Source organism: Coptis chinensis, chromosome 6 (assembly GCF_015680905.1).
Source record: "Coptis chinensis isolate HL-2020 chromosome 6, ASM1568090v1, whole genome shotgun sequence".
NCBI lineage: Eukaryota > Viridiplantae > Streptophyta > Magnoliopsida > Ranunculales > Ranunculaceae > Coptis > Coptis chinensis.
This window is the reverse complement of record NC_141461.1, coordinates 38450078-38468618: the sequence shown is the minus strand read 5'-3', so window position 1 is coordinate 38468618 and position 18541 is coordinate 38450078.

Sequence of the window (18541 nt, the reverse complement as noted above, 5' to 3'; positions counted from 1 at the left end):
TCGATATAGCCAAAATTCACACCTGTAAAAAAAAATTACCGCTAGTCGCCCCACTAAACCTTTCATTAATCCTTTCTACTTCACCAAAAAAATCATTACCCATCTATTAACCACAAATAAATAAGCCTACCTAGATGATGAGTATGAGAAATAGGATGAAGTGCAGAAAAATGAAGAGAAAAACCTTGTCACAAATCAGAATCAGTTACCTACTTCAGAAGAAAAGAAAAATAGAAATAGAAATATGTTTCCAAAAATCAAAAGAAATATCAAAGGTAGAATTTCCCCCAAATCAAATCAAAAGGGAATACAAAAGCTTAAAAAAGACAAGTATGGAAACCCATGTTAGAAGCAGAAAGAAAATAAGGATTTCTCTAGTATAAATATCTCGAAGACCTTATTCTCTCATACTTATTATTTTTGAATTTTCCATTCCATTTTCTTCTACACAACCTCCTAAGCCCCATAACAATTAATAAGCTCAATTAGGAGTAAGATAGTATGATAATAAGTAGTAGTTATGACTTCTCGACCTCGGCTCCTCTGAATGTTATTGAGTATGTGAGGAAACGTGTGCCCACTACACACTGGAGATAGCAAAACTTGAGTGGAAAAATAAGAGAGAAATTGTGTTTCGACACATACTTGTGAGAACCTACTTAAGAACGCTATCCAAAGGATCCAGAAATGGCCCTGGTCGTACATTTCATTATAAGATCACTGCATGCATGCTCATACGTAGATGTTTTGATTATTGTATGTATATTAACTTGAATTTCAAAAGAATTAAATTCTTGTTTCCTCCGCTAGTGAGATATCTAGATACCTGAGATTAATTAAGGAAACAAGCCTTTGTTACTAAGTCGTTGTAATATAAATGAAGTTTGTGAGTATCTTCTCTAGAAAACTCTCACGAGACTATAACTCGTCCACTAGGGAATTCCTAGTGGTTCAAGGCCTTGTTGCATACGGTCAATGCAACCGCACTCTGCGAAATGAGATTTAGCTTAGAACAACACATTTTTGACCACTTATCATTTTAATGTCTCTTCTTTGCTTGAGGACAAGCAAAATGCTATTTGGGGGTGGTGTGATAAGCACCCAAAACTGTAATATTAAACCCCGAGAGACAGCATTTTAGTCGATTATGTGTTTAATAATCATGTAATAATTATATTTTTGTACTTTTGCAGGTTTCCGCAGTTAACATGAATATAATGATAAAACATGCATCGAAGTATGGGAATACTGGAATATTTGAAGTTTCCCACTCAACCCCAGTGAAGCCCAACAAAGCCTGACTAGAGCCAAAGTTTCCAAAAGAACAAAACCAGTGCAAAACGGGTCCACATATAAAGAAGCAGCAAACTTCCAAAGCTCACATCTGATAAATCTGGATGCCGACGTTGGCTAGTGGAACTGCCATAGCAACCCGGGCGACGAACTCTACGCAAAGACAGAAAGTCATAAAAATGCCAAAATCGGCGCCGCCACTGGACACACTAAGAGGACCCACTCTGCGAGCCCAAAAGGCATGATGAGTCCGCATAGGCAGGTGGGAAGTGATGATTGACACTCACTCCTTTTTGTGTGTATATGGTGTATAGATGATGTAGATAGATGATGGTCGTTGAACAAATAGAAGCGTATCAAAACCTAATTATCCCTCAATAAGTAAAGGATGAGTAGGGTATCGTTCCACTTTTAAGTGTATGTTATGTGAAGGACAGGACTGGAAAGGGGGTTTAAGGGATTAAAAACTATGATTATAGAGATTTAGATTCTAATGCTAAACTAAACTAAATTAACTAAACTATTGGGAATTTATAAGGGAGGGAATTCAAGAGATTAGAATCCACCAATACTTTTAATCTATGACCTTTTGCTTCATGGTTGTTCTTACAAGTAGACTACAATTAGGCAATCGAGCAAGTGCCGATGCCCTCTTGGACGAAACATCGTTAACAATTAACTTTACTTAAGGTTGTTCCTATGTTTATGCTATTAATATCTTCTTTCCTTTTATGTAAGCTCGGGCAGCCATTCAATGTATTACCAAGAGCAACATCAAGGAATACTTCCTAATAGGGCGGCCATTCAATGAATTACCACTTAAGACAAACACAAAGAATACTTCCCCTAGGCAGCCACTCCCTGAGCTACCCCTTCTAAGGCAACACAAAGAATACTTCCCTAACTCTAAAGAACTATACTTCTAGAAGAAAAGTAAAGAACGCTAGCATGATATTAATATTGCAAAACATAAACCCTATTCTATACTTCCATCCCCTGGTGTGGGCAATGGAACTAATAACTAAAAACATAAAGAACTAACCCTGATTGAAGAACACCATGAACCGGAAGAATCATTAAACCTTAAGCACTGGCTTCATCTCCTCCCTTGAAGGAGAAGATTAGCCTTCCATAAAGAAGGAAGAACACGAAGAACGAGAAGAAGAAGAGTAGAAGAACATAAGACTAGAAAGACTAATTTATTAAGACTCAACTAGTTAAAACCGATCTTTTATTATTAATCTCTCTCTACCTCAAGTTCTGGAGACAAGAATATAAGTGAATTGGCCCTTTACCTGAGGCACATAGGTCCTCTATTTATAGGAGTTACAATGAGCTCTAGAAACATTCCAAACCGTCATTTGTTTCCTAATACAAATAGACTTCTTTCAGAGTCCAACTTCGCCTTCAAAACTGAGAAGGAATTGGATACAGTGTCGATTCATGCGTCTGGATGCACTATTCATGTGTCCCAGACTTAATCAATGCGTCTGGACGCTCGATCCATGCGTCCCAGACGCGTAAGTCTATTTTGTCTCTTCTGCTCTATTCTTTTATCCTCTTTTGCGGGCTTTGGTCCAAGCAACAAATCCTTTGGCCTTGGGCTTCCAAATAGGCTTTAAAATAGGTCCAAGTCGCATCTTTAATAGCTTCAATTCCTTGGCCTTCTCCATGATTGTCCACGGGCTTCCCATGTGATCCTTAATGCTCCGAATTGCTCAATTTTACCCCTTTTTCTCTAATATTCTACAAAACTCTCTTTTTCACCTGTAGATCTTAAAACATAACTTACAAACATTATTAGTCCACTAAGATGGCTAAACAAGAGGCATAATCGAGGGTTAAATTGCACTTTTTGAGCACTTATCACAACTCCCAACTAGCCTTTTGCTAGTCTCTTAGCAAATAAGATAAAAATAGATAAGTAATCAAAATCACATCCTAATAACAAAAATAAAATTTTAACTCACTTTCGCAGGCATCGCGATTGTATTTACTATATGCAACAAGGCTTTAAACCTTTAAGTTCCCCAAAAATGACGAGTTATAGTCTCGTGAGGGTTTTCAGGTGATATACCCACAAAATTAATCAATAACATGTTCAAGAATGATAGTATTTTTCAGAGAGAGAAATTCCTTACCCACTTAGTGCTTACTCCAATAGACGGTATCCATTGCGAACTACATTGCTGTAAAGACTCATAGATTATGATGGGAGATAGTTAAAATTGACAAAATTCTCAATCAAGGCATATGTGTGTACTTAGTCAATCTCCTATACTCTCCTATCCAAGAAATGGAATCCCTAGTTTACCATAGGTAGATAATCTCGACTTTCAATCCTCACCGGTCATACTCTCAGAAAAGAATATCTCAGAAGATGGTCTACTATTTTACCTCGTGTATGTGGGGAAAAGAATAATGCATGCGAACATCCCACATACTACCTTGAAAAACAGACTTCTGAATAAAAGTAGTCTCATGGAAAGAATGTCAATCACATATGAAGTGTCGGGTCCTTCACTTTAGCATCCTCTCACCTATTCTAGACTTCATACCATACTGTAGTGATAAGTCATAGGTTGTAACTTGGATTGGGTATTGGTTTATAAAGGAAAGGTAAAAAGGATTCTAAGGTTGTTTCTGAAAAACACTAAGGGTTTTGCTTCTTTCTTTGGAAGATTTATTCAAATTCTGTATTGCAGAGAAAATTCTTCCTTTGTCTTAGCTTTTCCATTCATTATGTTCAACTTTTTTTTTTTTTTTTTTTTTAGTTAAAGCTTAGTGGTATATCCTTGATTAGTACTGGATATGCTTGTTTTCCACTAGCTTCTTTCACTTTGAACAGAATGATGGACTTCATTGTATCTCTCTGATATTTCCTTGTAATCTTTCTTTTGTGGTCTTTCTTCCTCTTTGTGCCCCTCGTATTCTCAGAAACATATGGGTATGGCTAATAAAGATTTTGGTTATACTCCTTGTCTGGAGTTGGGTGACGGGTAAAGGGTTTTATGAAAGAAAATGGCTTATTGTAAGGCTCAAATTCCTATTAGGTGGGATAAAGGCTGAATGGGTTCACTACTTGACTTATCAGTATGATACTCTGTTTCGAATAGACCACAAGACCTAATGGCTATCTCCCCAGTTGATGTCACTTCGTGATTAACCAAATCAACGAATAATGAGACTATATTACAACGACATAAAGAATTGAAAGATGTTGAGCCACTAAGACTCGGATTTTTTGTAAGAACTCTCCAAAGAATGGGTATAAAGCTCAAGTCTTATGGGCTAAGTCTAAAAATTCTACTTCCAGTTTACTAGGGGTTTAAATCTCTCTTCTAGCAAAAGTACACAAAACTGACCAAGTACGTACTATAGTGGTGCCTTGATAAAGAATTCTATCAATAAGAACTATGTCCGAGCATAATAAATAGTCTAAGCGGTAATGAAATCAATAATATCAACTATCTATCAAACTCAACACTAAGCAGTATAGAATATATCCCAGACTCATCATTAAAATTCATTTTTCTCATGCTACTGATATAGAAACCAAAAATATTTTTTTTTTTTTTGAAAACTAATTTTCAAAATTCATTTCTCAAGTACACCCTCCCCCTACTTATGCATGCATTGACCTCAATGTATAAAGAAGTAAATGAAATGGATGAGAAAAAGGTAGGATATTACCATTGATGCTGAATATCAGAATTAGTTCAAGAAACAAATTTTTAGGTCTTTTTACGTCAGATCCCCAAGATGTAATGTGAGTCTTTTAAAGTCAGATTCTCAAGACTTTTGAGTCTTTTATAGTCAGATCCTCAAGACTAGTATTCCCACCTCAAAACTGATATCTCAACAACATGTTTACTTCCTGTAGACATTTTATACTCGGTCTACTAGAGTTATGAGACTTTGACTCCGGTGCTTGCAACTCCTCTCAGTAAAGGATAAAGTTATGAAAATCTGAGGCCTGACTATCGGTGGCACTTATACTAATGAGATCCTAAGGAGTCAAGCTTAAGACGCTTGGCTTCTTCATGCAAAAAACTTAAACTAGATAGAGTAACATGTTCAGCAAGACATAGAATGTAATCTTTAAGGTGTGTAGATAACTTACCCCAATTTTTCGCTTCAACAGTGGTCTGATAAACCGGATCCTTGAGAAAAACGGCCTCTACGTCTCCAGTAGGTAACTCCAGAAAAGGCTTCAGTCGATGAACATTTACTTTGAAACGAGTCCTTCTCTTTATGTCTTTTACTTCAATAGCTCCAAAAGGTGTCACATGTTTTACTATAAACGGTCCCATCCATCTAGATCTCAGCTTTCCAGGGAAATTTTCTAGACGAGAGTTGTAGACCAGAACCTTCTGTCCAGGTTCAAATTCTCTCTTCAGAATTCTTCTGTCATGTAATGCTTTAGTCTTATCCTTGTAAATCCTCGACTTATCATAGCATCACTTCTCAATTCCTCTAATTCACTGATCTAAAGCTTCCTCCTTTCTCCTGCTTGATCTAGGTTGAAATTCATCTCTTTCACTGCCTAATAGGCTTTATGTTCTAACTCAACAGGTAGATGACACGCTTTTCCATATACCAAGCGATAGGGCGACATCCCTATGGGTGTTTTGAATGTTGTTCTGTATGCCCATAGTGCATCTTGGAGTCTAAGAGACCAGTCTTTCCTAGATGGATTTACTGTCTTCTCCAGAATACTCTTGATTTTCCTATTCGAAACTTCTGCTTGACCATTAGTCTGAGGATGATATGGTAAAGCTAGCTTGTGAATTACTCCATACTTTTCCATAAGATTCCCAAATACATGGTTACAGAAGTAAGAACCGTTATCACTGATGATGGCTCTCGGTGTTCCAAATCATGGTAGAATGTTCTTCTTCAGAAAGTCCACGACGACTTTATGATAGGCGGTCTTCGTAGGAACTGTTTCAATCCATTTTGAAACATAGTCCACAGCCAGTAGAATGTAGGTGTAACCAAAAGAAGGCGGAAATGGTCCCATGAAGTCTATACCCCATACATCAAAGATTTATGAGATAAGGATTGGTTGTTGAGGCCACTCGAACCTTTTCGAGGTCTAGCCCAAAAATTGGCATCTCGAACATGCTTTGCAATAAATATTTGCATCTTTGAAAAGGGTAAGCCAATAGAATCCAGCTTGTAATACCTTGTCTGCAGTACGTTGCGGGCCAAAGTGTCCTCCCAAGGTCGATCATGATGAGAATGATAGAATGGATTCTGTTCCATTCGGGATGCATCTTGAATAATTTGATCGAACACTTCTTGAATAAGTATGGATCATCCCAAAAATAATATCTGGCCTTTAAGTAGAATAAATCTTTTTCTTGCTTGCTCCAATGTGATGGTACGTCGGTCACAAGATAATTTGCAATGTGGCTGTACCATGTCACTTCTGATATACTTAACAACTATTCATCAGGAAAAGTCTCACAGATTTGTAAATTGTCTTCTGAATTCTCCACTAGCAATCTAGAAAGGTGATCAGCAATGACATTCTCTGTTCCTTTCTTATCACGTATCTCCAAATCAAATTCTTGTAAAAGTAGATCCATTGGATCAACCTAGGCTTCCTAGCGAGTAAATGACGCAAGGCAGCATGGTCAGTATAGACAATCACCTTTGAACCTATCAGATATTGTCGGAATTTGTCAAGAGAATAGACGACGGCTAAGAGTTCCTTCTCAGTGGTAGAATAATTAATCTGAGCTCCATTTAGAGTCTTGCTAGCATAGTAGATTGCATATGGCACTTTCTTGTATCTTTGTCCTAGAATGGCTCCTATAGCATAATGAGATGCATCACACATGATTTCAAATGGCTGGCTCCAATCGGGTGCACGAATGATTGGTGCTGAAGTGAGTGCTTCCTTTAACTTCATAAAAGCTTCAACACATGATGTATCAAAATCAAAGACAATATCTTTCCCTAACAGATGTGACAGCGGTCTTGCAATTCTGCTGAAATCCTTGATAAATTGATGGTAGAATCCCACGTGACCTAGGAAGGCACGGATATCTTTGACAGTTCTCGGTTTGGGTAGATCCTTTATAATATCAATCTTCACTTGATCTACTAGAATTCCTTCCTTTGAAACTTGGTGACCTAGCACTATCTCTTCCTTTACCATGAAGTGACACTTTTCCCAGTTCAGAACTAAGTTGGTATCGCAACAACGTTTAAGGACTAAGGAGAGATGGTGTAGGCAATCCTCAAAAGATGATCCAAAAACTGAAAAATCATCCATAAAAACTTCCATGTATTTCTCCACCATGTCATCAAAAATACTCATCATGCATCGTTGAAAAGTGGTCGGTGCATTGCATAGACCAAAAGGCATACGACGGTAGGCGAATGTTCCAAACGGACATGTGAATGTGGTCTTCTCTAGGTCCTCAGGGTGAATATGGATTTGAAAATATCTTGAGTAACCATCTAGAAAGCAGTAGTAAGCTTGTCAAGCTAATCTTTCTAACATCTGATCGATGAATGGCAATGGAAAATGGTCTTTCCTTGATGCGCTATTCAAACTTCACATGTCGATGCAAACTCTCCATCCGGTCTGAATCCTGGTTGGAATCAACTCATTGTTCTCATTTCGATCAACGTGGTTCGGACTTCTTTTTGGCACAACTTGAACTGGACTAACCCATTGACTATCAGAAATAGGGTAGATAATGCCGGCGTCAAGGAGTTTGACGACCTCTTCTCTAACTACTTCCTTCATTTTTGGATTAAGCCTCCTCTATGGTTGCTTAGAAGTCTTGGAATCCTCTTCCAAATGAATCCTATGTTGAACTATCATAGGGCTGATCCCCTTGATATCATCAATTGTCCAACATATAGCTGACTTGTGTTCCTTTAAAAGTGCTACTAACTTGGATTCCTGCTCCTCAGTCAAATCTGATGTAATGACTACTGGGTAGGTTCCCAAATCTCCCAATAAAACATACTTGAGTGTAGACGGCAAAGGCTTCAATTCTAGCTTAGGCGGCTCCTTTATAAGCTCTTTATATGGTCCATCAGGCATTGCCTCAACACTAAGGTCCTCACAATCTGAGTCTGTCAGAGCTTTCAATAACTCGTCAGCAGGATATGAATGAGTCAGATAATCCTGTGCTAACGCTTCAATCATACATACCTCGTTCACAGCACACACCTCCTGTGGTTGCTGTAACATCTGGAAAACATTGGTCTCGACTTTCATATTACCAAAGGATAACATCATATTACCATTTCAACAGTTGATGAGTGCATTTGCAGTGGCCAAGAATGGTCTGCCTAGAATGATTGGTATCTGCCTACCAGATGTAGGTTTCGCGGTCGAAGTACTATGAAATCAACCGGATAATAGAAATCTTCAATCTTGACTATGACGTCTTCAATTAGTCCTCTAGGTATCTTCACTAATCTATCTGCCAACTATAAAGTAACATCAGTCGGTTTTAGATCCTTCAAGCCCAACTTCTCGTAGACGAAATATGGTAGAAGATTCACACTCGCACCCAAATCTAATAAAGCTTGTTCCTCCAAAGAATCTCCATTCGCATGTAACAGTTGGACTTCCGGGATCTTTCAGTTTCACAACCGATAGATTTTGTAGGTACGATGAATATCGTTGAGTGATAAAAGCTTCTTTCGGAATGTTGGTCTTCTTCTTCACTAGATCTTTCAGGAACTTGGCATACGAGGGAACTTGCTTGATGGCAGTCAGAAATGGGATATTAATCTATAAATTCTGAAATACATCGCAAATCTCCTTGTACTGGTTATCTTTTCTGGTATTTACTAGTTTTGAAGGAAACGGTGCTTGGGAATTCTTCAATATCGGTTCTCTTCTTTCGGCTTCGGTTGGCTTGGTAACAAATAGTGGAGTGACAGGTGGAGTCACTTGTGATGGCTTCTTCTTACTTACTTTCACAGTAGTTCCTTTAGCTTCTCTCTCAACAGTTACTTCAGTGGATGGCACAACACTAGATATATCTTGAATGTTAGAACTGGGTGGGATGGTAGGGACATAAGTTACCTTAGGCTCCACAAAATCTGTTCCTGGTTCATAGACAATCTTGTTATCAACTTTCTTGCCTGACCTCAGAGTGGTGACAGCATTAACTTGTTCATGAGTAATCTCCAGGTTATCCACCTGCAGGATACCTCTTCCTTTCGGATTTGGCTCCGGCTAGCTTGGTAATGTTCCTTTCGATCTTTCCGTCAAGGCGGCAGCGATTTGTCCTATCTGGCCTTGAATGACACTAAAGTTATTCTCTAATTTCTGGGTTCTTTGATTTGTCTATTTCAGCTCATTGACAATGGTGGTGATAGCTTCTTCCAGATGTGGGATAACTGCTTTGCTCGACTGAGGTGTAGGGGCAATATATCCACTCATAAGATCTGGTACTAACTCTCTGTTTGTGTTAGCTTGGTATTGCTGGTTCTAGTATGACTGTTGATTTCTGTATGGTTGCTGGCGATTTTGAAACTGATGCTGGTTATTCTGGAACTGATTTGACTGATTCTGGAATCCTGGAGGAAAATTCCTCTTATTTGTATTTTGTGGCTTCCAATAATTTTGTCCCTAATTGAACTGGTTATTTGTTCCTAAAGAGTTGATACTACATGCCTCTTCATTAGTATCTAGATAGTACGAACACTCTTCAGTGGTGTGGCCTTCATCAGAACATAACTCACAAATTGCATAACAAGGCTTGGATGGCTGAAGTTTAGCTTGGAAATTGTTTGCTTTTGGAGGATTCATGGAGAACTGATCAAACTTCTTGTTCAGATTTTCAAGTCCTGTTGATAGGCTTGCCATAATTGATAGCATCGCTTGATTTGGGTCTTCTTGAATTTGGTTGCCAAATTGCTTCGACACCCCCTCCACTCTAGCTACGTCCTCGTTGCTAGTACTCCATTGTTGAGTGTCTTCAGCTAAATTCTCGAGAAAGTTGTAAGCTTCCTCTCCATCCAATGATGTAAACTTACCTTGATGCATTGACTGTATCATCTGCTTGTTCATAGTAGAAAGTCCTCGAAAGAAAAAATGAGCCAGTGTGCTCTTATCATAACCATGATGTGGACATGAGACTAGCAGATTATTGAATTTCTCCCAACTTTGATGATATTCTTCAGTCACCTTCCCTTTGAAATTGCTGATGGCTTGCTGCATGGCATCTGTCTTCTGTGGTGGGTAGAACTTGTTCATAAACTTTGTTCTCAACTTCTCCCAGTTGTTGATTGAATTGATCGGTTGTGCAGTTAACCATTCGGATGCTTTACCTTTGAGGGAGAGTGGAAAAAGAATTAACTTGATACTCTCATCCCTGATATTCTGGTTCTTGAAAGTTCTGAGGACTGATAGAAATTTGTTCATGTGAACATAAGGTTGAACATTATCTAAACCATTGAACTTTGGAAGCATAGAGATTACTGATGCTCTAAGTTCAAACTGGTTAGCTTCTGTCTCTGGAAAAACAATATTGCTAGGTGGGTCTCCAATGATTGGTGAATAGAAATCACTCAACTTCTTCCTCTGTTGTGCTTGCATGGGTGGGATAACTTTAGGATTATTTGGGTTCATAACACCTCCATCATTGCTTGCAGCCATTGTTTCAATCTCGTCTAGTATTCTTGTAAGTCGATTGTTAAACCTTGTCCACTGTTGTGTTCTTATAGGACGATGATATGGATGACGGGGAATACACTAGAAAATGCTATGCAAAAATGATGAAAAACTATCCTACAATGCTTGAATAATATGCAATTATTCTAAATTATACTAAAATGTAAAACAACTTTCCTTCAACTGGGTTGGGCTTTGCAGCTAGTATCTCGCCCGTTGTCTAAAGCTGTCTCTTCTAGGGTTATGGTGAATCGCTTGGATTGCTTAAGTACCACGGCCCACAGACAATAGTCCGTTTGTCAAAATTCAGACAAGAAACACTAGAGTTTGATATTTTGTTGTGTTGGCTTACATCTTCAATTGTTGAAAATATCCTAAATGCAATTATACTAGAAAGCAATAAAACTAAACTATGATGCAACTATCATAAGAAAAATAAAAAGAATGAAGATTTGACTAACCTGGATGGTAGATCTTGTCTTCGAGATGTCCTTCAAGCTTCTCTCTTTCTTAAAAGGATGGATGATGCGGCTAAAAATTACCTCAAGATCCAAACTTCTAATCTTGAAAGAAAATGTTAAACATAAACAACTTAAAACTGCAGCTGCGCCATTTGACTCCCCGGCAGCGGCGCCATTTGACACTCACTCCTTTTTGTGTGTAGATGGTGTATGGATGATGTAGATAGATGATGGTCATTGAACAAATAGAAGCGTATCAAAACCTAATTATCCCTCAATAAGTAAAAGATGAGTAGGGTATCGTTCCACTTTTAAGTGTATGTTATGTGAATGACAAGACTGGAAAGGGGGTTTAAGGGATTAAAAACTATGATTATAAAGATTTAGATTCTAATGCTAAACTAAACTAAATTAACTAAACTATTGGAAATTTATAAGAGAGGGAATTCAAGAGATTAGAATCCACCAATACTTTTAATCTATAACCTTCTGCTTCATGGTTGTTCTTACAAGTAGACTACAATTATGCAATCGAGCAAGTGCCGATGCCCTCTTGGACAAAACATCATTAACAATTAACTCTACTTAAGGTTGTTCCTATGTTTATGCTATTAATATCTTTTTTCCTTTTATGTAAGCTCGGGCAGCCATTCAATGTATTACCAAGAGCAACATCAAGGAGTACTTCCTAATAGGCTGCCATTCAATAAATCACCACTTAAGGCAAACACAAAGAATACTTCCCTAGGCAGCCACTCCCCCCGAGCTACCCCTTCTAAGGCAACACAAAGAATACTTCCCTAACTCTAAAGAACTATACTACTAGAAGAAAAGTAAAGAACACTAGCATGATCTTAATATTGCAAAATATAAACCCTATTCTATACTTCCATCCCCTGGTGTGGGCAATGGAACTAATAACTAAAACCATAAAGAACTAACCCGATTGAAGAACACCATGAACCGAAGAATCATTAAACCTTAAGCATCTGGCTTCATCTCCTCCCTTGAAAGAGAAGATTAGCCTTCCATAAAGAAGGAAGAACACGAAGAACGAGAAGAAGAAGAGTCGAAGAACATAAGACTAGAAAGACTAATTTATTAAGACTCAGCTAGTTAAAACCGATCTTTTATTATTAATCTCTCTCTGCCTCAAGTTCTGGAGGCAAGAATATAAGTGAATTGGCCCTTTACATAAGGCACTTAGGTCCTCTATTTATAGGGGTTACAATGAGCTCTAGAAGCATTCCAAACCGTCATTTGTTTCCTAATACAAATAGACTTCTTTCAGAGTCCAACTTCGTCTTCAAAACTAAGAAAGAATTGGCTACAGTGTCGATTCATGCATCTGGACGTACTATTCATGTGTCCCAGACTTAATCAATGCGTCTGGACACTCGATCCATGCGTCCCAGACGCGTAAGTCTATTTTGTCTCTTCTGCTCTATCATTTTATCCTCTTTTGCGGGCTTTGGTCCAAGCAACGAATCCTTTGGCCTTGGGCTTCCAAATAGGCTTTAAAATAGGTCCAAGTTGAATCTTTAATAGCTTCAATTCCTTGGCCTTCTCCATGATTGTCCACGGGCTTCCCATGTGATCCTTAATGCTCCAAATTGCTCCATTTTACCCCTTTTTCTCTAATATTCTACAAAACTCTCTTTTTCACCTATAGATCTTAAAACATAACTTACAAACATTATTAGTCCACTAAGATGGGTAAACAAGAGGCATAATCGAGGGTTAAATTGCACTTTTTGAGCAGTTATCAATGATCTTAATTTGGTGCCACCTTGCAATAGGAGAAGACACGTACCAATTCAAAGCAGGTGGTTTGAATTGAAATTGGCTAAAAGATAAAACACAAAAGGACAAAACATTAAATGAAAGTTTTGTTTCGTAACAAAACTTTGGATCAAATTAATTCACATGGAGACAAAACTTTGTTATTTAAAGTTTTGAATGACTCAATTAGCAAACAGACGAAACCCAATTAAAGGTTTCATGAGAGATCAGCCTATATATATGTAAGGGGGGTCTTCATTATTCGGTCTTTAGCATTTTCATGCTCTAGCATCTGCTTAGCAGTTAGTTAGTTTTATTTCAGCACTTACATTCCGTCATTTTCATTCCAACAGCTTAAATACTGTAAGTCATTTTACACTTAATAACAGTAATTTCTTTTCTAGTTTAATTCTTGTCCTGCATTTATTTATTTAATGTATACAACAAGCTTTATTATTCCTTCAATGACCATGAGCTAATCCCCCCCCCCCTCAGGTGGAGGGTTATGCTACTCGTGTGAGAATCTGGATTGACTCTTTAATATTCTAGAATCACTGCATAGGAATTAGGCATAGATTAGACATCCGGTCCCAAAATGACAGAGACTGTACAAATTTAGAGTGCTGATGCCCCAGAACAGTCTCGTGCGCGACCCAAAATGTCTCGCGACTAATCTATGGTGTGTCGACGACTCTCCAATTTGTCCAGCTGATGTGGAATCGAGCCAGGAGCTGAAATGATATTCCAGAGATGAAATATTAGTTCAATTTCTTATGCTAGTGCGATGCGGCTCAGAGATGTGGGCATGCTCTAGGGATCAATACTCGACGTCGTCTTCGAACACGAGACGAATTAGAGATGTAGTGATATGTTAATATAAACTGTCAAAAAATGATTCTTGCATGAGTATGATTAACCCTCTTCCTGTTTTTCGATCTTTGTTTACTTACATCAAAATCACTGTAGTAAGTTACATTATTTGCATTACCGTTAATTTAATTAAAACCAACTAAAAAACCTAAAATCCTACTCACCAAAAGTTGTAATTCCAGCTGTGAAACTTTTTCGAGCCCTAAGATTTGGACGATCCCTTACTCGACTTATCCTACCAAACCCACGTGAGTAAGGTAACTTGACTAAAATGGACGACTAAACAGACTTTGGACTTTGGTCTTCGGACTTCGGACTTCGGACTGTGGACCTCGCACTTAATCAAGAAAACCAATAAACGTACAATTAACCATTTTTAATCAACCATTAATCTCCCTCTTCTTGTAAAAATCTAGCACCAAATCAGTGTGATAACAATCCTAAGTAGAATACCACAACCCGTCCCACTTCCTAATAAGCATCTCGGTATCAAAGAAGGGTGCAAATTTTGCATTGGAAAAAACTTGTTCAGGAAGAATTGTTGGGGTTTTAGGTGCCATTGAGATCTGGATTTGGAATTTGTGGTGAAGGTAAGGTGTGGGATAGTGAACCAATCACTCGGTTTAAACTAGAACTAGGGTTGTGTGGAGGTTAGGGCACGGGCGCGCTCAAGTTGGTCTGAAAACGAGGGCGTGTGCGCTCAATGTTTTCTGGGTTCAGGCGGTGTTCTTGAGTATGGAGGCAAAGAAGAAAAGAAGAAAACGCGTGGGGCCTTTTTATAAATAGAAAGTCACGTGCGGGGCACGTGATCGCGTAGGGTTTTAAAATTTCAGGCCCAATCCCAAAACAAATCTGTAATACCCATCATGGTCTATACCTCATATAACTTAAAACTAAAACCCGACAGAGGCGCCATTTTATATACAAAAAACAAGCTTTTACCCTATCTTAACTATTTAAACTAAGCATAAGTAAAAACACACTTTAGTATTTTGTTATCAAATTTCTACTCTCGATTATCATATAATAAAATTGGAGTTAGAATTCGTTCCACTCCTAATTGCTTTGAACATAACTAATTTTACTAGTGATTAAAAATTCAACAAACATGAGAGTAATTATTGTGAATATAACTAATATGGTGAAAACTATGAATTAAGATATTCTAATTTAAACTATGACAATTGAATAATAAGATTGAATATGAGAACGAATTAGGAAGATTTGATATCCACCTTGATTAATCCCTAACATGTTAGTATGGAGTTTGTTGCAACCCTAATCTTTATGTTTTCACATAAGGTTCAACATAAAAGTTTGTCTTTTTATCGCTAATTATTCATGGCATCTCTAACCAACTAATAATTAGCATGAGAGGAAGTTGAAACCCATTCTCATGGTGAATAAACTACCCTCTAGAATTGAAGCTGTTTAATATAACTATTCTATACTAACAAATCAAGTCTTCATCAAAGCTTCAATCAAACCCCTCTAATGGAGGTTTAGCTATGGATCATTAGACTATCATGGAATAAATAATAAGAATAATAAGACATAATGAGATAACTACTTTATTAGAAATAACTTGAATTGAATTAATAGTGGCTAGGCTAATAAAACATTAACTAGATTTTAACTAAAGAGATAAGAGGTAGGAGAGGAGTATTAAACCCTAATTAAACTAAACTAAGTGGGAGAGAGAGAGTTAGAGTTTCGCCTTAGTCCTCTTTATATAAGAGAGGGCTAGATTTACAATTTCATGCATGGGCTTTGGAGCTATATTTTAGGCCACTAAATCAAGCCCAAAACCTAATTACTTAAGTCTAAAAATGGTTTCTCTAATGGAAAAATTATTGCAATAGCCTTTTCATCCATTTTTACTCATCTGATTGGATAAAGGCCTAGACCATTATAAATCTCTTTCCGAGCCGGTCGTTTTGACATATGGTGAGCCCAATGCTGAGGTCTGAATCCAAAGATACGACCTGCGGAAGTTCTGGTTGATTTTATGCACTATTTCTGCTCGTGTTGACTTTGACTTTTCAACTTTGACTGGGATTTAAAAAGGTTTTTTCTCCTTGAAACTTGCTTTAACCATAGAATTTCTTAGCAACCAACCTTTGCTCCTTTCTCTTGCAAAAGTGACATATGTCTTCATATATTTGACTCCAAAACCTGAAATACATAAAAGTACATAAACAATACGAATTCTTATTTATTATAAACATAATTGGTCTAAATGTAATATTATTAAGGGATTAAAACTACAGTTTTAGGCTCTTATCAGGTACTTAAAGTTGATCGAATGACTTGAACAATTTAGGAATATGCTTATAACATCACATATCTTTGCTTTGGTTCCTTTTAGAATATAAATTCATGTATATGCTTTTTGTGCTTCCTTGACCCCCATCTGTGTTTGGTTTTTAAGTTATTCAATTTGAGGATACTAATACTTCCCTCTGAAGGCGGGGTGCACTTTAAACCCATTCAAGTAGGAACAAGCAGCTAGCCCATACACAGTTTAAAGGTTTCTTATCTTCAATTCGTAGAATCCCAAGTTTGAACGGTTAAGTTTCTACGAATATGAGAATTATATCATTTTGAATCTTTACATGCATTTTTTTTTTTCTTGAGTCCTTCATATGATAGTGTTAAACCCGCTTTCACGGCAACTCTTACATGATGGTTTGAATGGTAAATAGCCTACTAGATACTTAAACCTTGATGTTTTTAGTAGTGCCCTTTGTGTTAATTATTTGACTTTAGTGTTTAATATATGAATGCTATTATTAGGTATTTGTCCATAAGTAGTCTTGTACAGTAACTTCCAGGTTCATTCTGACAAACCGAAGTCTACTCTTGCTCTATGTGGAGTGGCACTGCATTGATAATGCTCATGCCGTGTTGTTTGCCACTACTTGTTCCATCTCTAGAAAATTCTCGAGGCTCTTTACCCACATGAAAGGTTGGGCGCGCAACTCAATGAAAGAACAAATTGCATAAAGGTGATGAAGATAGGAATTTCAAAGCATAAATTGTTTTTTCCATTATGTTCTTATTATGCCTTGTGTACTTTAAAAGCCTAGTTATTTATTGGCAATCAACAACTCGAAAACATTGAAAATTTTGGAAAACCAATGTATAATATATCAATTTTTGAAATGTGTTATTTTAGTATGTTGCTTGTGTAATTGATTTTATGATTTGAGAATCAAGTAGTATTTAGTAATGGTGTCTATGTAATTGATTATATATATTTTTTATTATATATGTAGACTTTTTATTTCTTATATTGACATTAATTGTTTAAAATTTTAACTTGAAGTGCATTGATAGCTTTAAGAGGGATTCAAGTGAATAGAAGTTCTCAAAAACCATGTTGGCACCACATCAAGGTAAATTATTGCAGTTACTATTTATGTATGTACTTGATGTACAATATCCCTAATTTCAATTTCATATTTTTCCATGACCCTGGGCAACCAGATGGTAAACAATATGGTATTCATGCAATGCGCTTCATGCAAGACATAATGAGCGATCCTTCTCCTTTGCCATTGAAAGTAAATAAAATGCCTCTAACATTTTAACTTAATTTATGTTTGATATCTTTAGCAACTGTGTTTTTAACTTTTTTTTTTTCTCTATTTTGCAAAATATTAACTTTGTTGTTTATTATATTCTAACTAAAAAATCTTAGCCATAAAAAAGCCTTCACCGACAACGAGATAAATGAAGTTTGAATGGATTTTGTTATGTTAATCCAAAAATGTATTATGAACTATCCTCAAGACAAAGATGAACCATAAGGCCTGAAGACATATATGTGGGTGATCGACTTTGACGAGATTAGGTTATTTTTTTCATTTAGATTTGGATTAGGCTGATTATATTTATATGGATTAGATTGGAAATGTGTTATTTACTTCATTACGTTTTACGATTAAGTACAAATATATATTGGTTATCCAATGGGATTGGAATGTTTCAATGAAATTAGCAATATATATAAGTATTACTTGAAATTTAATGGATCATATTCAGATATCTAATTTATTCAAGTGTGTAATTTATTGCAGGTCCCAAATATAAAAAAACAAATGTATACATATCACGATTTTACCCAAACCGTCATGACTAATGATACTTTTTATGAACCTTAAAAAGAATGAATGCATAATAGTTTATTTAAAACCGTCACAAATGATATGATTTGTTGTGATGGTTTTTTAGCAGTTGTTACCGTTTTTATGGTTTTATGACCATTAAAAAGGATGAACGCATAACCGTTTATTTAAAACCGTCACAAATGATATGATTTGTTGTGACAGTTTTTTAACAGTTGTTACCATTTTTTATGATAGAGAGATGTTAGTCTAAAACAAATATTTGTGACTATTTTGGAAAAAAAATAAATGACCCCCACTCCGACACGGTTTTGGAAAAAAAAAACAGTGACAAAAGACTATTTGTC